The 14,943-nt window shown below is 37.2% G+C and overlaps 1 non-coding gene and 1 pseudogene across 1 annotated transcript; one reads left to right on the top strand and one right to left on the bottom strand.

Moving 5' to 3' along the window:
- Window positions 1–1,059: 1,059 nt before the first annotated feature.
- LOC138395252 (histone-lysine N-methyltransferase SETMAR-like) lies at window positions 1,060–2,088 on the top strand (annotated as a pseudogene).
- An 11,999-nt stretch (window positions 2,089–14,087) lies between these two features.
- Window positions 14,088–14,151, bottom strand: LOC138396164 (U7 small nuclear RNA). The gene has a single exon (XR_011235635.1). It is a non-coding gene; the product is annotated as a U7 small nuclear RNA (small nuclear RNA).
- Between the last annotated feature and the right edge of the window lie 792 nt (window positions 14,152–14,943).

Genomic DNA, 14,943 nt, shown 5'->3' on the forward strand with positions numbered 1-14,943 from the left:
AATATGTTGGTTTTCTTTAGCGTTTCATTTCTAGTATAAATGGCCTGTGGAGAAAAGGATAAAGCAAGTGCTTTGTGTGTCACATAGGCTTGTTTTAGCACATAAGTTTTCTATTTCCTGAGGTGTTCTCAAAGTGAAGAAGGCACTCTGGTGTACACACAGAAATAGACTTAATATGTAAGTGTGAAAAGAACACTTGACTGGCCATTAAGCAACCTACATGGTAGGAGTGATTTTGTACTAACTTGCTATCTGACTTTAGTCACTTTACCTCACTTTTTGTCATATATATGTCTTTTCCAAAATGAAAAATTATATTATTTTTATTTATATAAATTTTCTCTTCGGAAACAATAATTAGTCATGCATAACCACTTTGTCCTAGTTCTCTCATAATGTCTTTAAGTGTCCCACAACTAGAATGTCACTGAATGGACAGAATAACAAATCTCCACACAAAGACATTCAGAGTGACTTTATTAACCAGAATCTGTGTAACAGAATCAGCTCTTGCAGTACATAATTATAGCCAGCACAACAAATACTAAAGAACATTTGTGTAATTTATTAATTGCAATATTTGCTTCATTCTTTAGAATTGCCATGTCAGGTAAACAGAGAGGTTGCAAACTCTCCCCATCTTACATCCAATTACTTTTCATTGTACTTTTCTAGTACAAAGCTGTGCTGGTCATGGAAAAAAGTGTGTTAATCATAGAATACAATAAATGTGACATTTAAAATCATGTAAATGCAAAACTCAGATAGGTTTTTAGAAAAAATGGACCCAAGCCAAAAAGCATTAAATAAGAGAAAGAATAATATTAACATTAGAAACATGTTACAGTCTACAATGAAGTTGTAACAGTTATGAATATCTATTAGGTTGGTGCAAAAGTAATTGTGGTTTTAGCATTGTTGACATTTGCCCTTTGATATTGGAATATATTCTTACATAAATATGATTACATCATACATCATTTGAATGTGCACTTCTCACTTTATGTTCTTTTGCTAATGACTTACTACTTGCTGTTTATGTTATATTTGTTTTAGACTATGGAAATGATGTTAGACAAAAAGCAAATTCGAGCGATTTTCTTATTTGAGTTCAAAATGGGTCATAAAGCAGCAGAGACAACTCGCAACACCAACAACGCATTTAGCCCTGGAACTGCTAAGGAACCTACAGTGCAGTGGTGGTTCAAAATGTTTTGCAAAGGCGACGAGAGCCTTGAAGATCAGGAGCGCCGTGGCCTGCCATCAGAAGTTGACGATGACCAATTGAGAGCAATCATCAAGCTGAGCCTCTTACAACTACATGAGAAGTTGTCAAATACCTCAGTGAACCGTTCTGTGGTCGTTCAGCTTTTGAAGCAAATTGAAAAGGTGAAAAAGCTTGATAAGCAGGTACCTCATTAGCTGACCGAAAATCAAAAAAATCGTCATTTTGAAGTGTAGTCTTCTCCTGGTGTACACAACAACAATGAACTATTTCTCTATGGGATTGTGATGTGTGATGAAAAGTGGATTTTATATAATACACAGCAATGACCAGCTCAGTGGTTGGACCGAGAAGCAGCTCCAAAGCACTTCCCAAAGCCAAACTTGCACCAAAAAAAGGTCACAGTCACTGTTTGGTGGTTTGCTGCTGGTCTGATCCCCTACAGCTTTCTGAATCCCAGCGAAACCATTACATCTGAGAAGTATGCTCAGCAAATCGAGGAGATGCACCGAAAACTGCAACACCTGCAGCCGGCATTGGTCAACAGAAAGGGCCCGATTCTTCTCCTTGACAACGCCCGACTGCATGTTGCACAACCAACACTTCAGAAGTTGAACGAATTGGGCTACAGAGTTTTGCCTCGTCTGCCGTATTCACCTGACCTCTCGCCAACCAACTACCACTTCTTCAAGCATCTCAACAACTTTTTGCAGGGAAAACACTTCCACAACCAACAGAATGTAGAAAATGCTTTCAAAGAGTTTGTTGAATCCCAAAGCACTGATTTTTATGCTACAGGAATAAAAAAACTTATTTCTCGTTGGCAAAAATGTATTGATTGTAATTGTTCGTATTCTGATTAATAAAGATGTGTCTGAGGCTAGTTATAATGATTTAAAATTCACTGTCTGAAACTGCAGTTACTTTTGCACCAACCTAATATGTACCAATGACACAGCAACCACCTACATAAAACACAAACCAATGGAATGGAATGCAAACTCCAGAGTAATCCAATTATATATAAAAATCCAGTAAAATATAAAGATAGTATCTCAAAACACAAGATAGAGATGGTCTTTTTATAAGAAATGGTGTTGGGACAACTGTAAAGCAATTTTGAAAAAGGTAAAATTAGATCCATTCCTCACACCACATACAAAAATAAGACTCCAAAAGCGTCAGAGACCTAAAGTGAAAAAATAAAAGTATACAGACTGGGAGAAAACATGACCGAATCTCTGTGTACTGGAGCATAGAGAAAGGCTTTCTAATTAGTAAAAATCCTGATACAATGAAACAAAAGGTAAATTTGGCTACAGAAAAATAAAACTTTTGCATGTTTAAGGCAAAAACCAAACCCAACAAACACGTAAACCACTCAAAGAGGTAAACACTGTAATCAAAGATGTTAAAAGACAAATGATCATTGGGAGAAAATATTTTTCAGCAATCATTGTCAATAAAGAGCTAGTACCCCTAAGCTGTAAGCATCTTTTAAAAATTAAGAGAAAAATGCACAAAAATCCTGTAGACAAATGGGCAAAGACATGAAGCAACAATTCACAAAAAGAGAAGCGATGAAAAGATGTTCACATCCACTCGTCATAAGAGAAATGCAAATTGAAACAACACTGATTGTATTTCTCATCCGTCAGATGGGCAAAGTTAAAAGTTTGACAATGTATTCTGTTGGAGAGGCTGTAGAGAAATAGACAGTCTCCTACAATGCTGGTGGGAATAACAAATGGTACCATCCCTGTGGACAAGGATTTGGCAATATGTAACAAAACTGCATATGCATTTGCTTTAATCCTGGCAGTCCCACTTCTAAGAATTTACTCTTAGTTGGAGATAAACCTCCAATAATGCTATGTGTGTGTGTGTGTGTGTGTGTGTGTGTGTGTATGTAATGCAGAAAGTGTTCACTGGAGTATTTGTTGTAATTGCAAAATATTAGAAACTTCTTAAATGTCTAAGGATAGAGATTAATTGCATAAATTATAGTATATAAACACACTATGTATTATGCAGCTGTAAAAAATTATGAGGAATTTTCACCCCTATAATGGAGTGATTTCCAGGATATATACTTAAGTGAGAAAAGCTATGTGTAAGAGAATGTATTAGTATGCTTCCTTATATGTACGAAATAAAGAAAAATTATTTTTACTAAAAGATATACAGGAAGAATAAACCAGAAAACAATGAAATTGTTTACCTATAAGGAGTGGGTGGAGAATAGGGTAGAAGGGATATGAAAGGGTAAGACAGTTCTCTGAATCTATCTTTGTGCATAGTTTTTACTTTTGAAAACACGTTTATGTGTACAAATTTAAAAATATGATTAAATCAATAAGAATGAGAAGCAAACTGAAACAAATGAACTGTACTAGGAAGGAAGGAAGGAAGGATGGATCAATCTATGTAACACAGAAATTTGACTCTGTATCCTCAGTGTGAGGAAGGGTGGAGTGAGAATTGCAAACAAATCCTCAAGTCCCTTTAGTAGGTTTGTTTATGGACTGACAGAAGAAATTTTCAAGCTATTTTAGATATAGAATGGAATGAGCAAATAAGTAAATGTGTTGATGTTGTTGGAATCCGGAGTTCTCACTGTGAAACACACACATCATTCATGGAATGGGAGAAAGCAAGAAAGAACCCTATGATGAGACAAAGGAACTGGAGGTGTTTGGGTGAATTCATGATGGATAGAATATAAGTATTTTTGTATATGCATGTATATGTGCATATGTGTATATGTATGTGTATATATCTTCTTATTTTTCTAAGCTCTGTTCACTGAGCAGGCCAAGAAGGAAAGACACCTGATAGCAATGACTCTCCCTAGCATCTGTATCTTGGTCTCTCATGCCATACACCATTCTAAAAGGAACCAGAGATCCACAGAAAAAAAATGGCTGAGTTCAGGACAGGGGCAGGGTAGGTGAAAGGTCCTGGACCTTCTTGTTATGCCACAAATAAAGAAGGTACTAAAAAAAAGAAAAATGATGGGAGCATGCTGCAAGGACACAGAAGTCAGCATGAAAGGGCTTCTCCTGGCCGAATCTTGAGCAGCTGAAGCACTGAAATAATTAGTTGCAGTAATGAATTGTAATCCATTGAAAACAATATGAACTCATGAGTCCACATCAGTTAACAGAAAGGTAAAAATGATAATAAATGGGGGGAAAGGAGGGCCCTGCCTCCAGGAGAATGCCGACGGCTGACGGGAGAATGTGGAGGGCAGAGAGGGTGGTGCAGGAGTCGGAAAAGTTACAGCGAAGATTGGATCAGGCAGGAATCATCAATCGATGCTGAATCTGGAGGGAAATTTTGATGATAATGAGTAGGATATCTGGATGGTCTTAAAGTGTTTCCCCCATGCACTGTTTATCAGTGGTGAGGGAGAAAATCTATAGCAATTTCACAGAGAGCAAATTGGGCCACACCTTGGCCAAATGAGGAAAAGTGACATCACTGATGAAGGACGGATAAACGTGGTGTACCCTCTGTGTTACCCTGAGAGGGACACGTGACCTGTGCAGTGTTCTGGCCTGAAATGATCCCTGAATCTAATCACGAGGAACTTCAGGCAAACTGGAAATGAGAAATGTTCTATTAAAATAAAAAATAAATGAGGGTGTGGGAAACTATATTCTTCAAAACTGTCAGTTTTGTAAAAGACACTGAAAGCTACTATAAAAGACTGTGGAATCTTCCAGATTAAAGGCTGTAGAGACCATGACATGTAAAGAAAACAACTGAATCAGACCAGATCCTGTGCTGGAGGGTAGAAAAATGGTATAAAAGACACATTGAGGATAACTGATGAAACTTGAAATACTAATTGCAGATTAGACAAAAGTGCTGCATTAATGTTACATTTACTGAAGTTGATATATATACTGTGGCCATGTAAGAGAATATACTATTCTTGGAGAATAAAGAGCTTGATTATATAACTTATTTTATGGATAGTAGGTAATGAGGTATGTAACCTCCTTTCAAATAGTCCAGGAAAAAATGAGAGAGAGAGAGAGAGAGAAAGAGAAAGAAATGATAAAGCAATAGGGTAAAATGTTAAAAATAGGTGAATCTGGTTGTCTTTGTCAGCTTAGGCTGCTATCACGAAATACCATAAACTGGGTGGCTTATACACAACAAAAATTTATTTCTCTCAGTTCTGTAGGCTGGGAAGTCCAAGATCAAGGAGTTTCCAGCAGATTTGGTGTCTGGCGAGGGCATCTTGCTGGTTCATAGATTGTACCTTCTTGCTGTGTCCTCACATGGTAGAAGGGGCAAGGCAGCTCTCTGAAGTCTCTTTTTTCTGTTTCGTTTTGTTTTGTTTTTTAAAAGATGGGGTCTCGTTTTGTCACCCAGGCTGGACAGCTCACCGAAGCCTCAAATTCCTCGGCTCAAGCAGTCCTCCTGCCTCAGCCTCCCAAGTAGCTGGGATTATAGGCACACAGCGCCATGCCCAGCTAATTTTTATTTTATTTTATTTTTTGTAGGGACAGGGTCATGCTACATTGCCCAGGCTGGTCTTGAACTCCTTGCCTTGGGCCACCTTCCCGCCTCAGTCTCCCAAAGTGCTGGGATTACAGGCGTGAGGCACAGCACCCAGCCTGGAGTCTTTTTTATAAGGACACCAGTCCTATTCATGAGGACTCCACCCTTATGTCCTACTCACCACCCAAAAGCTCCACCTGCTAATATCATCACTTTGGCCGTTAGGATTCCAATATCTGAATTTTGGGGGGATACAAACATTCAGTCTATAGCACTGGCAAAAGATAGATGGGCATTCTTCATATTTATTTTTGCATTTTTTAAAAGTTTGAAATTATTTCCAAATAACAGGTCTTTTGAAATGGGGAAAAGAAATACACTTCTCACTTGCGTCCAAAGGGGGCTTACACAGTGGTTAAAAGATGATTCTTGTCACCTTGTTCAAAGGCGTCATATAAACCTTTCAGGTTGGTCCTGTGACCTCTGCGGTTAGTTCAGGGCTCCTTCCAGAAGCCTCTCCAGTGCCGTAGCTCAGTCCAGAAGGTGTTAATAAAATAGTCTGGGAATCAGTATTATTTCATAGTTCTTTTTGTAAGCTGCAGAGGCAGTAAGCTCTATTTAAAGCTGCCCAAACCAGCAGTGGCCAAGAGGAAAGCCCACAGTTAGATGTGGAATTGTCTCTACTACTGTTTCCCACAAGATGATCGTTGGTTTAGCCACTGAGGTAATTGATATGATTCATCTCAAAATGTAGAAAACCTTAGTGAGAAAATGAAAACAGTGGTTATTAAAGGACTTAGCATTTCTGCCTATATATGTACTTACAAATGATTTGCTAATTGAGATGATATGAGAGGCATTAAAGAAATTAGGGCCAGATTGTTATCTCCTACTGGTTTTTTTTCCACTTTTGAGTCAGAATATGGGTGGAAGAGAGAGTTCTTTAAGCACATGGAATTAAGGTAAGAATTGGGCTAAAGATGGATGAGGATCATGTTTATTTTGTGAGGATTGATTTCAGTTTTTCTTGCATATGTAATAACGATACTAGTAATGATAGCTACCTTTTATTGAGTGTTCTGGGACCACATTGTGCTAAACCCTGTATGGATCAGCTAATTTGATCCATGTTCATTTTAGAGATGAGGAAACAGGCACAGAGATATAATTTACTCAGTTAATGAGTGGTAATTACTCCTGAACAACAAAAGCCCATTGACTCTGAGATTAAGGGCATTTAATGCAGAGTAAAACAATGAGTTTAGAAGATATCTTCTCAAAGGTAAACTTTCTTATAGCAGACACTGAAGATTATGGCTCTATAACAGAATGGATGAAACATTTAGACCACTGTGTTCCTAACAGCTTTATAATTGGCAGGTGACAGTTGGTGTGCTGTGAGTTGTTAATAGGTTAATAGGTATTCTTTGGGGAAATGAGCTTCCTAATCAAATAAGACTGGGAAACAGAGCATGTTCTCAGACCATTTAAAAAAATAACTTCCACATTATTGAACATGGCTGGGAAATTTTTTTCCCATCTCCCTGGTTCTGTGATTTTCTTTACCAATGATTGTTTTGCTATCAGCAAAGCTTATCAATGTTGGCCTGTAAAGTTCCCTAAAGGATCATGCAATCAGGAGAAGAGAACAAATACAATAGGATTTGTATTGGTATTTGTATTTTTGGACATCAACTTCAGTCTTCTATACTAGCTCCATTTCTGCCTGATCAAATGAAATGGTTTGGATGGTGGAGAGGTTGTTCATTAGAAAGATAACAGATTCTTCCATGTTATCAGGAAAAGAAGGAAGGGTAATTTTACCTGATGTTCTTGCAAAGTATAGAAGAATGAGTGTATTCCATTTAGGAATTTCTCTTACATTGCTTGCATTAAACAAAAATGTGAGAAGTAGCAGCTAGAGTATAAGTGATAAGCTATATCAAGTAATTCTTCAGAAATATTTAGCAATAAGGTATATATTTGTAGCGTTAAGGTGCATTTTCCATTCCACCTCCTCTTCTGTGTTAGATTTTCATAACTTGTAGTGGCTGGAAATAGAACTAGGAGAAGCTATGGTAAATCTCCTATAGTTCACCACCCTGTTGTGCTTGTGGAAAGAAAGCAGCTCTGTGGGGAGGGGAGGGAGATGGCCAGGACGTCCTAATAGGCCATTTTCTGTCTTCTCTCTCTGATTGTTCTCAATCACTTGGCAATCACGATGCTATTAGGAGCACCCTGACCGAAGACACTCACATGCTTAGTTTTGCCATTAACAACATTGACAGGAAGCTTTGAGGTTGCTGCAGAGCTGATGGGTCTTGAGAGCCTTGAATTAGAAGTCTGCCTGTCCTTGTGACATGCCAAAATGGCCCAGTTCCTTCTGCAGAAGGATGCTCAAGCAGGAATTGGCACTGTACAAGTGAGAATGTCTAGATTATTCCATCTCCTGTGTCTCTTCATATTCTACAATTTATTGCATGGAAGCACAGTAAGACATGGAGGTTGTCTGTAATTATGGTAATGGCTTGTATTAAAACGGAAGTTCAGCATGCCCCAGGAAACAGGATTTATAGAGTGACTTGCAGAACTCCTTCCCCAGACCTTGCCCTCTGGCCACTCTACTTCTCTACCATGGTGAGCCAGTGTTGGGCAAGACAGACATAGCCAGCGTTTAACTCCTCATCATGGTTCTTTAGGCTCTTTAGAGTTCATGATCTGATAGGAACTTGGAAGTGTGGTGCAGATTTCTTTGAGACAATGTTTCAACACTGATCTCCCAAGTTTCATTTTTAGAGCACCCTTCCTTCCTGCCAAGGTGCTTCATGAGATTGTGGACAGATTTGTCCCTAACATATGGGACCAAGTGGATATAAATCTCCAGATCAGCCACCAGTGCTAAAGTTCTGGCTGGCAGTAGACAGTTATATGTATATATTCCCTTTATGAACAAAATTTGCCATTTTTTTTTCTTTTCTTGGGAAAAGAACAACCATGAAAGAGAAAATAGAACCTTGAGATTCCTAATAATTGTCACCCGTAAAAGGCATTTGCATTTGAGACTTCACCTTTAGACTTTGAATTGAAAAATATAATTTAAAAATATATCAAATAAAAAAATGAAAGTGCTATTTTTCAGTTGGAAGAAGTACGTGCATAAAATATTTGGGAAAACACACCTGCTATCATTACAGAATAAAATCAGGCATCATAATGTGATGCGAAGAACAGTATCTTTTAAATTGTAAGATGAGGATTTTCTCTAAAAGTTCTCTTACGGAAACATCTTGGAAGTGTGGGAGCATCATATGATCTCTAAAGAAATTGTCAGTCCCCAAATTATTAATATTAATCACTCTAAAATGAATACCTATCATGTAGGAAACTGACTTGCTGGAAGGAGCAATGCTAAGATTAATCACAGCATGCTCATTCCTTAGGAGGTCCTTGATCACTTTAAAACTGTTCTTTTATTTAAGATACTTGCCACCCATTTAAGTTTATAGTTGCCCATTTCTCTAGCCCACAAATAGCCTTCATCGACTTATTAAGGGGAACAACTTCCCCTTGTTTTTGCCCACATCCTCAAAGAATAAGAAGAAACAGCCTCAAAAAGTGGATGCTGCATGTGCTATTCGGAGGGGAAGAGAATAGCTAACAGCTAACCATGCTTATTGGTGACCGTGTTTCTTTGCTGTAATGATCTGAATTAAATACAAGATGAAAGAAGCGTAATAGTATTTTATGGACTTGTGCACCTTTCTCACTCACGATAGCTGAAGTTCATCCCATTTGTGGGCTGTCAAACTTTGGGAGCAGACAGCAAATGAGGTTGTAAGTCTCCCCCTTCAGAGATGGATGCTCCAGGCAGACCTCTGGGGACACCCTAGTCCTCTTGGCAATTATCATTCTAATCTAGTAAACTGGTGCTCTGGTTTATTTTAGAAATGGAAATGAATGAGGAAGCAAAATCTTAGAAACAGAGAAAAAGGCTAATTTCCATTTCAATATGTAAGAAAATTATGTGAATTAGGGAAGGATTTAAAAGTTAAATATGAAACTGAGGAATCTGGTCACTGAATTGTGCAGTAAATTGCAGAATAAATGAAATCCCTCTGGGAATACTGATATCCTTCACTTTGTTGATGAATGAACATCAATGTTTCAGGACCCCTCACTCCAGGATCTCTACTGTGGGTGAGAATGTGCAGGTGAAAAGGCTTGGGTTAAATATCACTGATGGCGTATTTCCAGTTTAGGGCTCATTCTATTGTCTTTGATTCTCCTAGAACAATAATTCCAGAGAATTCTCCTCTTTTGCTACATCACTCTTTTGCATGCATTTAATCATTTCAATGTGCTGTCAGATCCTCTCTAAACCATGTGCATAATTGGATACATGTTCTACAACAAAAAGATCCACTTTGACACCTGCCACTTCAAAAAACAAGTGCAAGTAAAGAAACAAGGATATTATAATAGACAAATGTATTTATTTTGACAAGTGTGATTTGTTTTTAATTATTAATATTTCACAGTATACTAGTAGCTGTCTTGTAGGATATTTTGCAAAAGCAATGACATCTGATAATATGTCATTACAACATTAGCATACCTCTATGCAATTAAGGCTTTAGTCACAAGAGGGGTTGACTTTCATTTTTAGTGTGAATTACCATGAAGCTAGAGAAAAATATGAATATGAGAATTAATAATAGTTCTGCATTTATGTTAAGCTTTTCATCAGTAACTTGAAAAAAATACTTCATTGTTTCAGCCACTGTGAAATCCTGAAACCTTAACACAAGAATCTCTGATACTTGGTATGAAATTCTGTAATTGTTACAGTTGTCCATTTGTCTGAGTTTTTTACATGTGAAATTCTTCTTTTTTTAGAAATTTGCACACTTAGTCTTTTGAAAATGTGTAACAGAACATCACATTTTTAATTCTAAAAGATTAAGTTGGAGAACAAATTTAAACTGAGAAGGACTAGAGTTGATCTTTTTTCTTTTTGTAATGGTTAGAGAAATCTTAAGGACCTTTGGCAATTTCTCAGTAGTGATAGTCTCATTCTACCTTCACTCCATAAAAAACCTGCCCCATTTAGTCTGTATGATCTCGATTTAAATTTTCTGGTGCTGAGTTTCCTTGATAAACTTGAAATAGTCAGAAGAAAGATAGAGAAGGAAAGATTCTGCCCCTCCTCCATTTCCATCACTCTTTCAGAGACTAAAAAATCTGATTTTGCTTTAATTTGTACTCAGCAGTGTCAACTCTGTCAGAGGAAAGGGCATCCCTGCTGACAGTAATCATTATAACTCCAGGAGACCAGCAGAGATAAATATACTATAAGCCATCTTCTGAGTGGGTCAAACTTGTCTTTACACTTTTGAGGTCCAGGTACTTTGCAGAGAGATTGCCTCCATCAGAACAGTTTCTGAGTGATGCCCAAAGTTGTGGTTGTTTTTGATCCTTTCATAGAAAAATGTTAATATGTTACACACCAAAATATGCCAGTTGTATTGATTGAAGGACTATTTTTTATGTGAGAATTTATGCTAATATTCAGCAAATAACAATCTCCATAAAATGAAAATAAATAAAAACACAAATCCGGAAACACAGAACACCATATGTAAATTTAACTGGCATTTCTTTCTAATCTCTCATGATGAAATTGGATATTTGTAGAATTAATTGAAAATCAAATGCATATTTGCTATGTATATCAAATGCAGAAGCATGAAATATCTAGGTTTTTGGTTATTTTTTATAATTAGAAAGAAATTCCTAAATCCTACAAAAGGTAAAATAAATAGCACCAAGCAAGCATCTGCTGGGGGAATTAAACTATGTTGCTTTTCACTGCTGCTTTGAATATTATTGTTATTTTTTTCCCCTTTGTTCTCTGTGTTTGGCCTACTGTAACCTTTATAAAATTTACTTAGGTAGCAATTTCTTTATCCTGTCCCAAGATTATAGATAAACAAGTAGAGAACCACTCAACCTTGTTTAACTAGAATGGGCATTTGCTCTGTAACGGTGGAACATGTTTCTGGAAATGAAGATCTTCCCTTGAAAGAATGTTTTTATTATATTTTCTACTGTATTGCCTTTATTGCATTTAGAGTTAAAATGTAAGCAACTGAATCTACAAACAAGTTTAATGTAGTTTATATGATTCTGCAAGGGTGCTGCTTTTCTCATTTTGATGGAGAGGTCTCTTTCCTTTTTATATACATCAGTCTGATAAATCCTCTGAGCTACCTTATCAGTGGATGTTTTGAAAGTGTTGGAACAAGAGGAAAAACGGAGGAACATCAAAATGAAAAGTTATATCTGCACGGTATGATTATGGATGAGTTTAATTTTCTTTTGAGTTTTTTCTGTACCTTATAAAAATTTACCATTGACAATTAAGTATTTCTTATAATTAGAAGAGAAAAAGAACCCTGCTTTAGAAGGAATGGACGGCAGATCAGTGAAGACCGGGCTGCCAACAAGCACTAGTGGAATTCCTACCGTGCACCTTTCACTAATCAACTCCATGGTCGAGATTTATGCCTGACATAATTAGAGGGTGACTTCCCACAGCTTTTGGACTCTGCCCCTTCAACCAGCCACAAAAACCATTTCCACAACTGGAGCCCCTGAAATGTCAACTGACATAATTTTTGCCATGATCATCCTTCATGTGATACCATCTTTCCATGAAGGAAATGTCTCTGGTGTGACAGCCTTTGCAAAATCCAGTGAGACAGTTGTTGGTTCTTTTTCTTTTTCTGTGAAAGTCTTAGAAATTAATTCAACAGTGTTTTTAACATTCTGCATTGTTTTTGTCCTCCTAGGCTGCTTATTTAAGCAAATACGAAAAGATTATCATTTTTCCTCATTTAAGAAATACCTTATTGCTCTCAATGATTGTATGTTTGTTTTTTATTTTTGCTTTCATTGCAAAATGATTTGATAAATATGTCTTGCTGTGACATAAAAGCAAAAACTCATGTAGGATGTATTCGTACCAGCTCATTACAATGCGTATGTGTATTTTGAGAAGAGGGCTTTAAATAAAAATATTTTTCAGAGCGTCACAAAATGTCTTCATTCACACTCTGCTCATAAGAACAGGGTGCCTTGGACAGCCCCTTTCTGCTTTTGTCCTGGCTGTCAAAGCTCCGACCCTTCCTCCCTGCCAGGGAGCTTGCCTCCCCTCCCAGTTGCTCAGACTGCTTTAGAAAGCAGAGGAGGACTGGAATACCCTTTTCCCTGGTGGCCCCAGCAAGCCATACTCTCCCTCTGCGTCTGAGATGGCAGTAACCTTTCTTTTTGTGATCGGATTAGAAATGAAGTGATTTGGGAATAACAAAACATTTGTATTTGATTCAAAATGCCCAGTTTTATAGATACTGTGATATCCAGGGGAGTCCTCACATCACCTAGCTCCAGTAGACAAGAAATAAATCCCACGCCAGAAAAAAACCATAGGCTCCTCAAGTAAGAGTAGAGACTGGGATGCCATGGGTAACTCTTGCCCTAAGTTTCTTTTCAGGTTTATTCCCTGGAAGTACACCTGCGCCCTTTTCCCTACCCCTCTCCCATCCATCCAGCTTCGACCACCCGACTGGCAGTTCTCGCCCTTAAGCCTTTCCTCTCTTGGATCTTTCCTGGAATATCCTTCTTCCCCATTTTTTCAAGGTCCAGACGATGCGTCATTTCCCACATGATGCTTTCTAGAGCCCAGCTGGTTGGGAATCACTCTCCTCCCTGTGAGCTGCACCGTCATTAAAAGTCTTGATCACGTGCAGTCTGGTATTAACGTGGTTGTTTACATCTCGGTCCTCAATGTTACATTATTAGGCTTTTTAAAGAGAAGAATAAGGCCTGTGTCTTATTCGTCTCTCGTTTCCCCACAGTTTATTGTTCCGAGTTTTGCACATGTTAGGCACTAGGTAAGGTGCTATTGTTGTTGTTCAATTTGAATTCCCAACATTTGTTTATTTTTATGGTGAGGTGTTGATTAGAGAAAAAAAGAAAGAAAGGCATTAAAAAAGTAATTTGCAGGAATTGGTAATAATCACATCTAACAACTTGGGTAGCGATTTGCAGTTTTACAAAAAGGCGTTGGCATATCATAATAAGGAAGACTTAATGGCAAAGCCTGGTCTGGGACATCTTTTTAGAAAAAATCTAAAAGGAGCCAAGAAAAAGCCATGAGTGGAGCAGTTTCCCCTTATCCTGCCTGCATCTTCCATGTGCAAGGAAGGCTGTTAGGGGCTTTTCATTCATTGGTCCCTGCACCAACTCAAATTCCTGTCTGTTTTTTTGTTTGTTTGTTTGTTTTGCATGGGGTGTTTTCCAGTGGAAACTAGAAAAGCTACTAGACAAATTCTGAAAGAGCTGTAGCACTCCTGTCTGTTTTTATTATGATAATAAAAGGGCTATTTTTGAGGCTGTTAATGTTTTCTGTCATGCTGTGGTAGGTGACTATCAACTTTATGATGTCAGAATACAACTGGGCTTTTCACATATCTTCTGGAATTAGTCAATTTTTCCTTATTTTCTTCTTTTCTCTGTCTCCTCTTCCCATTCTCTTTTTTTCCACAGAAACTTTAAATATCAGAGTGAAAAAAAGAGAAAAATAAAAGATGATGAAATAATGACAAAACTGAAAATTAAACATATAATTTCAAATTTTGTATTGCTTGTAATTTTTTTTTCTTACAAAAAGACCAGGTGATAAAATTAATGTTTCAAGTTAAACATGAAATGATAAAAATATACTTGCCATTGGCTTTTCTTCTTTGGTAGACGAGTTTAAAACATTTTTAATATTACATTATAAAAATTACATCTAACTACAAATGGAATGCAAGAATTACTGCCCGAAGCAAAAATCTCAAATTTATACTAGAATATATGAAGTAAAATGTGAATTTCTATCTTTATCTTTTTGCTCAAACCCACTCTCTTTTTCAGAAGGAAACTTTGTTAAAACTTTTATATATATTCTTGCAAACCTTCTATGCATCTACACATATATGCACATACATATATAGATCAAAAATAGCTTATTTCATATTAGACATATTTCCCTGCAATTTGCTTTTCTCACTTTGACTGTAACTTTGGAGATCTTTCCATATCAAAATACAAGGCTTTACCATGCTGTTTTTATGGCCACATGATTTGTGATCTTTTCC

This window comes from Eulemur rufifrons, chromosome 15, assembly GCF_041146395.1.
Source record: "Eulemur rufifrons isolate Redbay chromosome 15, OSU_ERuf_1, whole genome shotgun sequence".
In the NCBI taxonomy this organism is placed as follows: domain Eukaryota; kingdom Metazoa; phylum Chordata; class Mammalia; order Primates; family Lemuridae; genus Eulemur; species Eulemur rufifrons.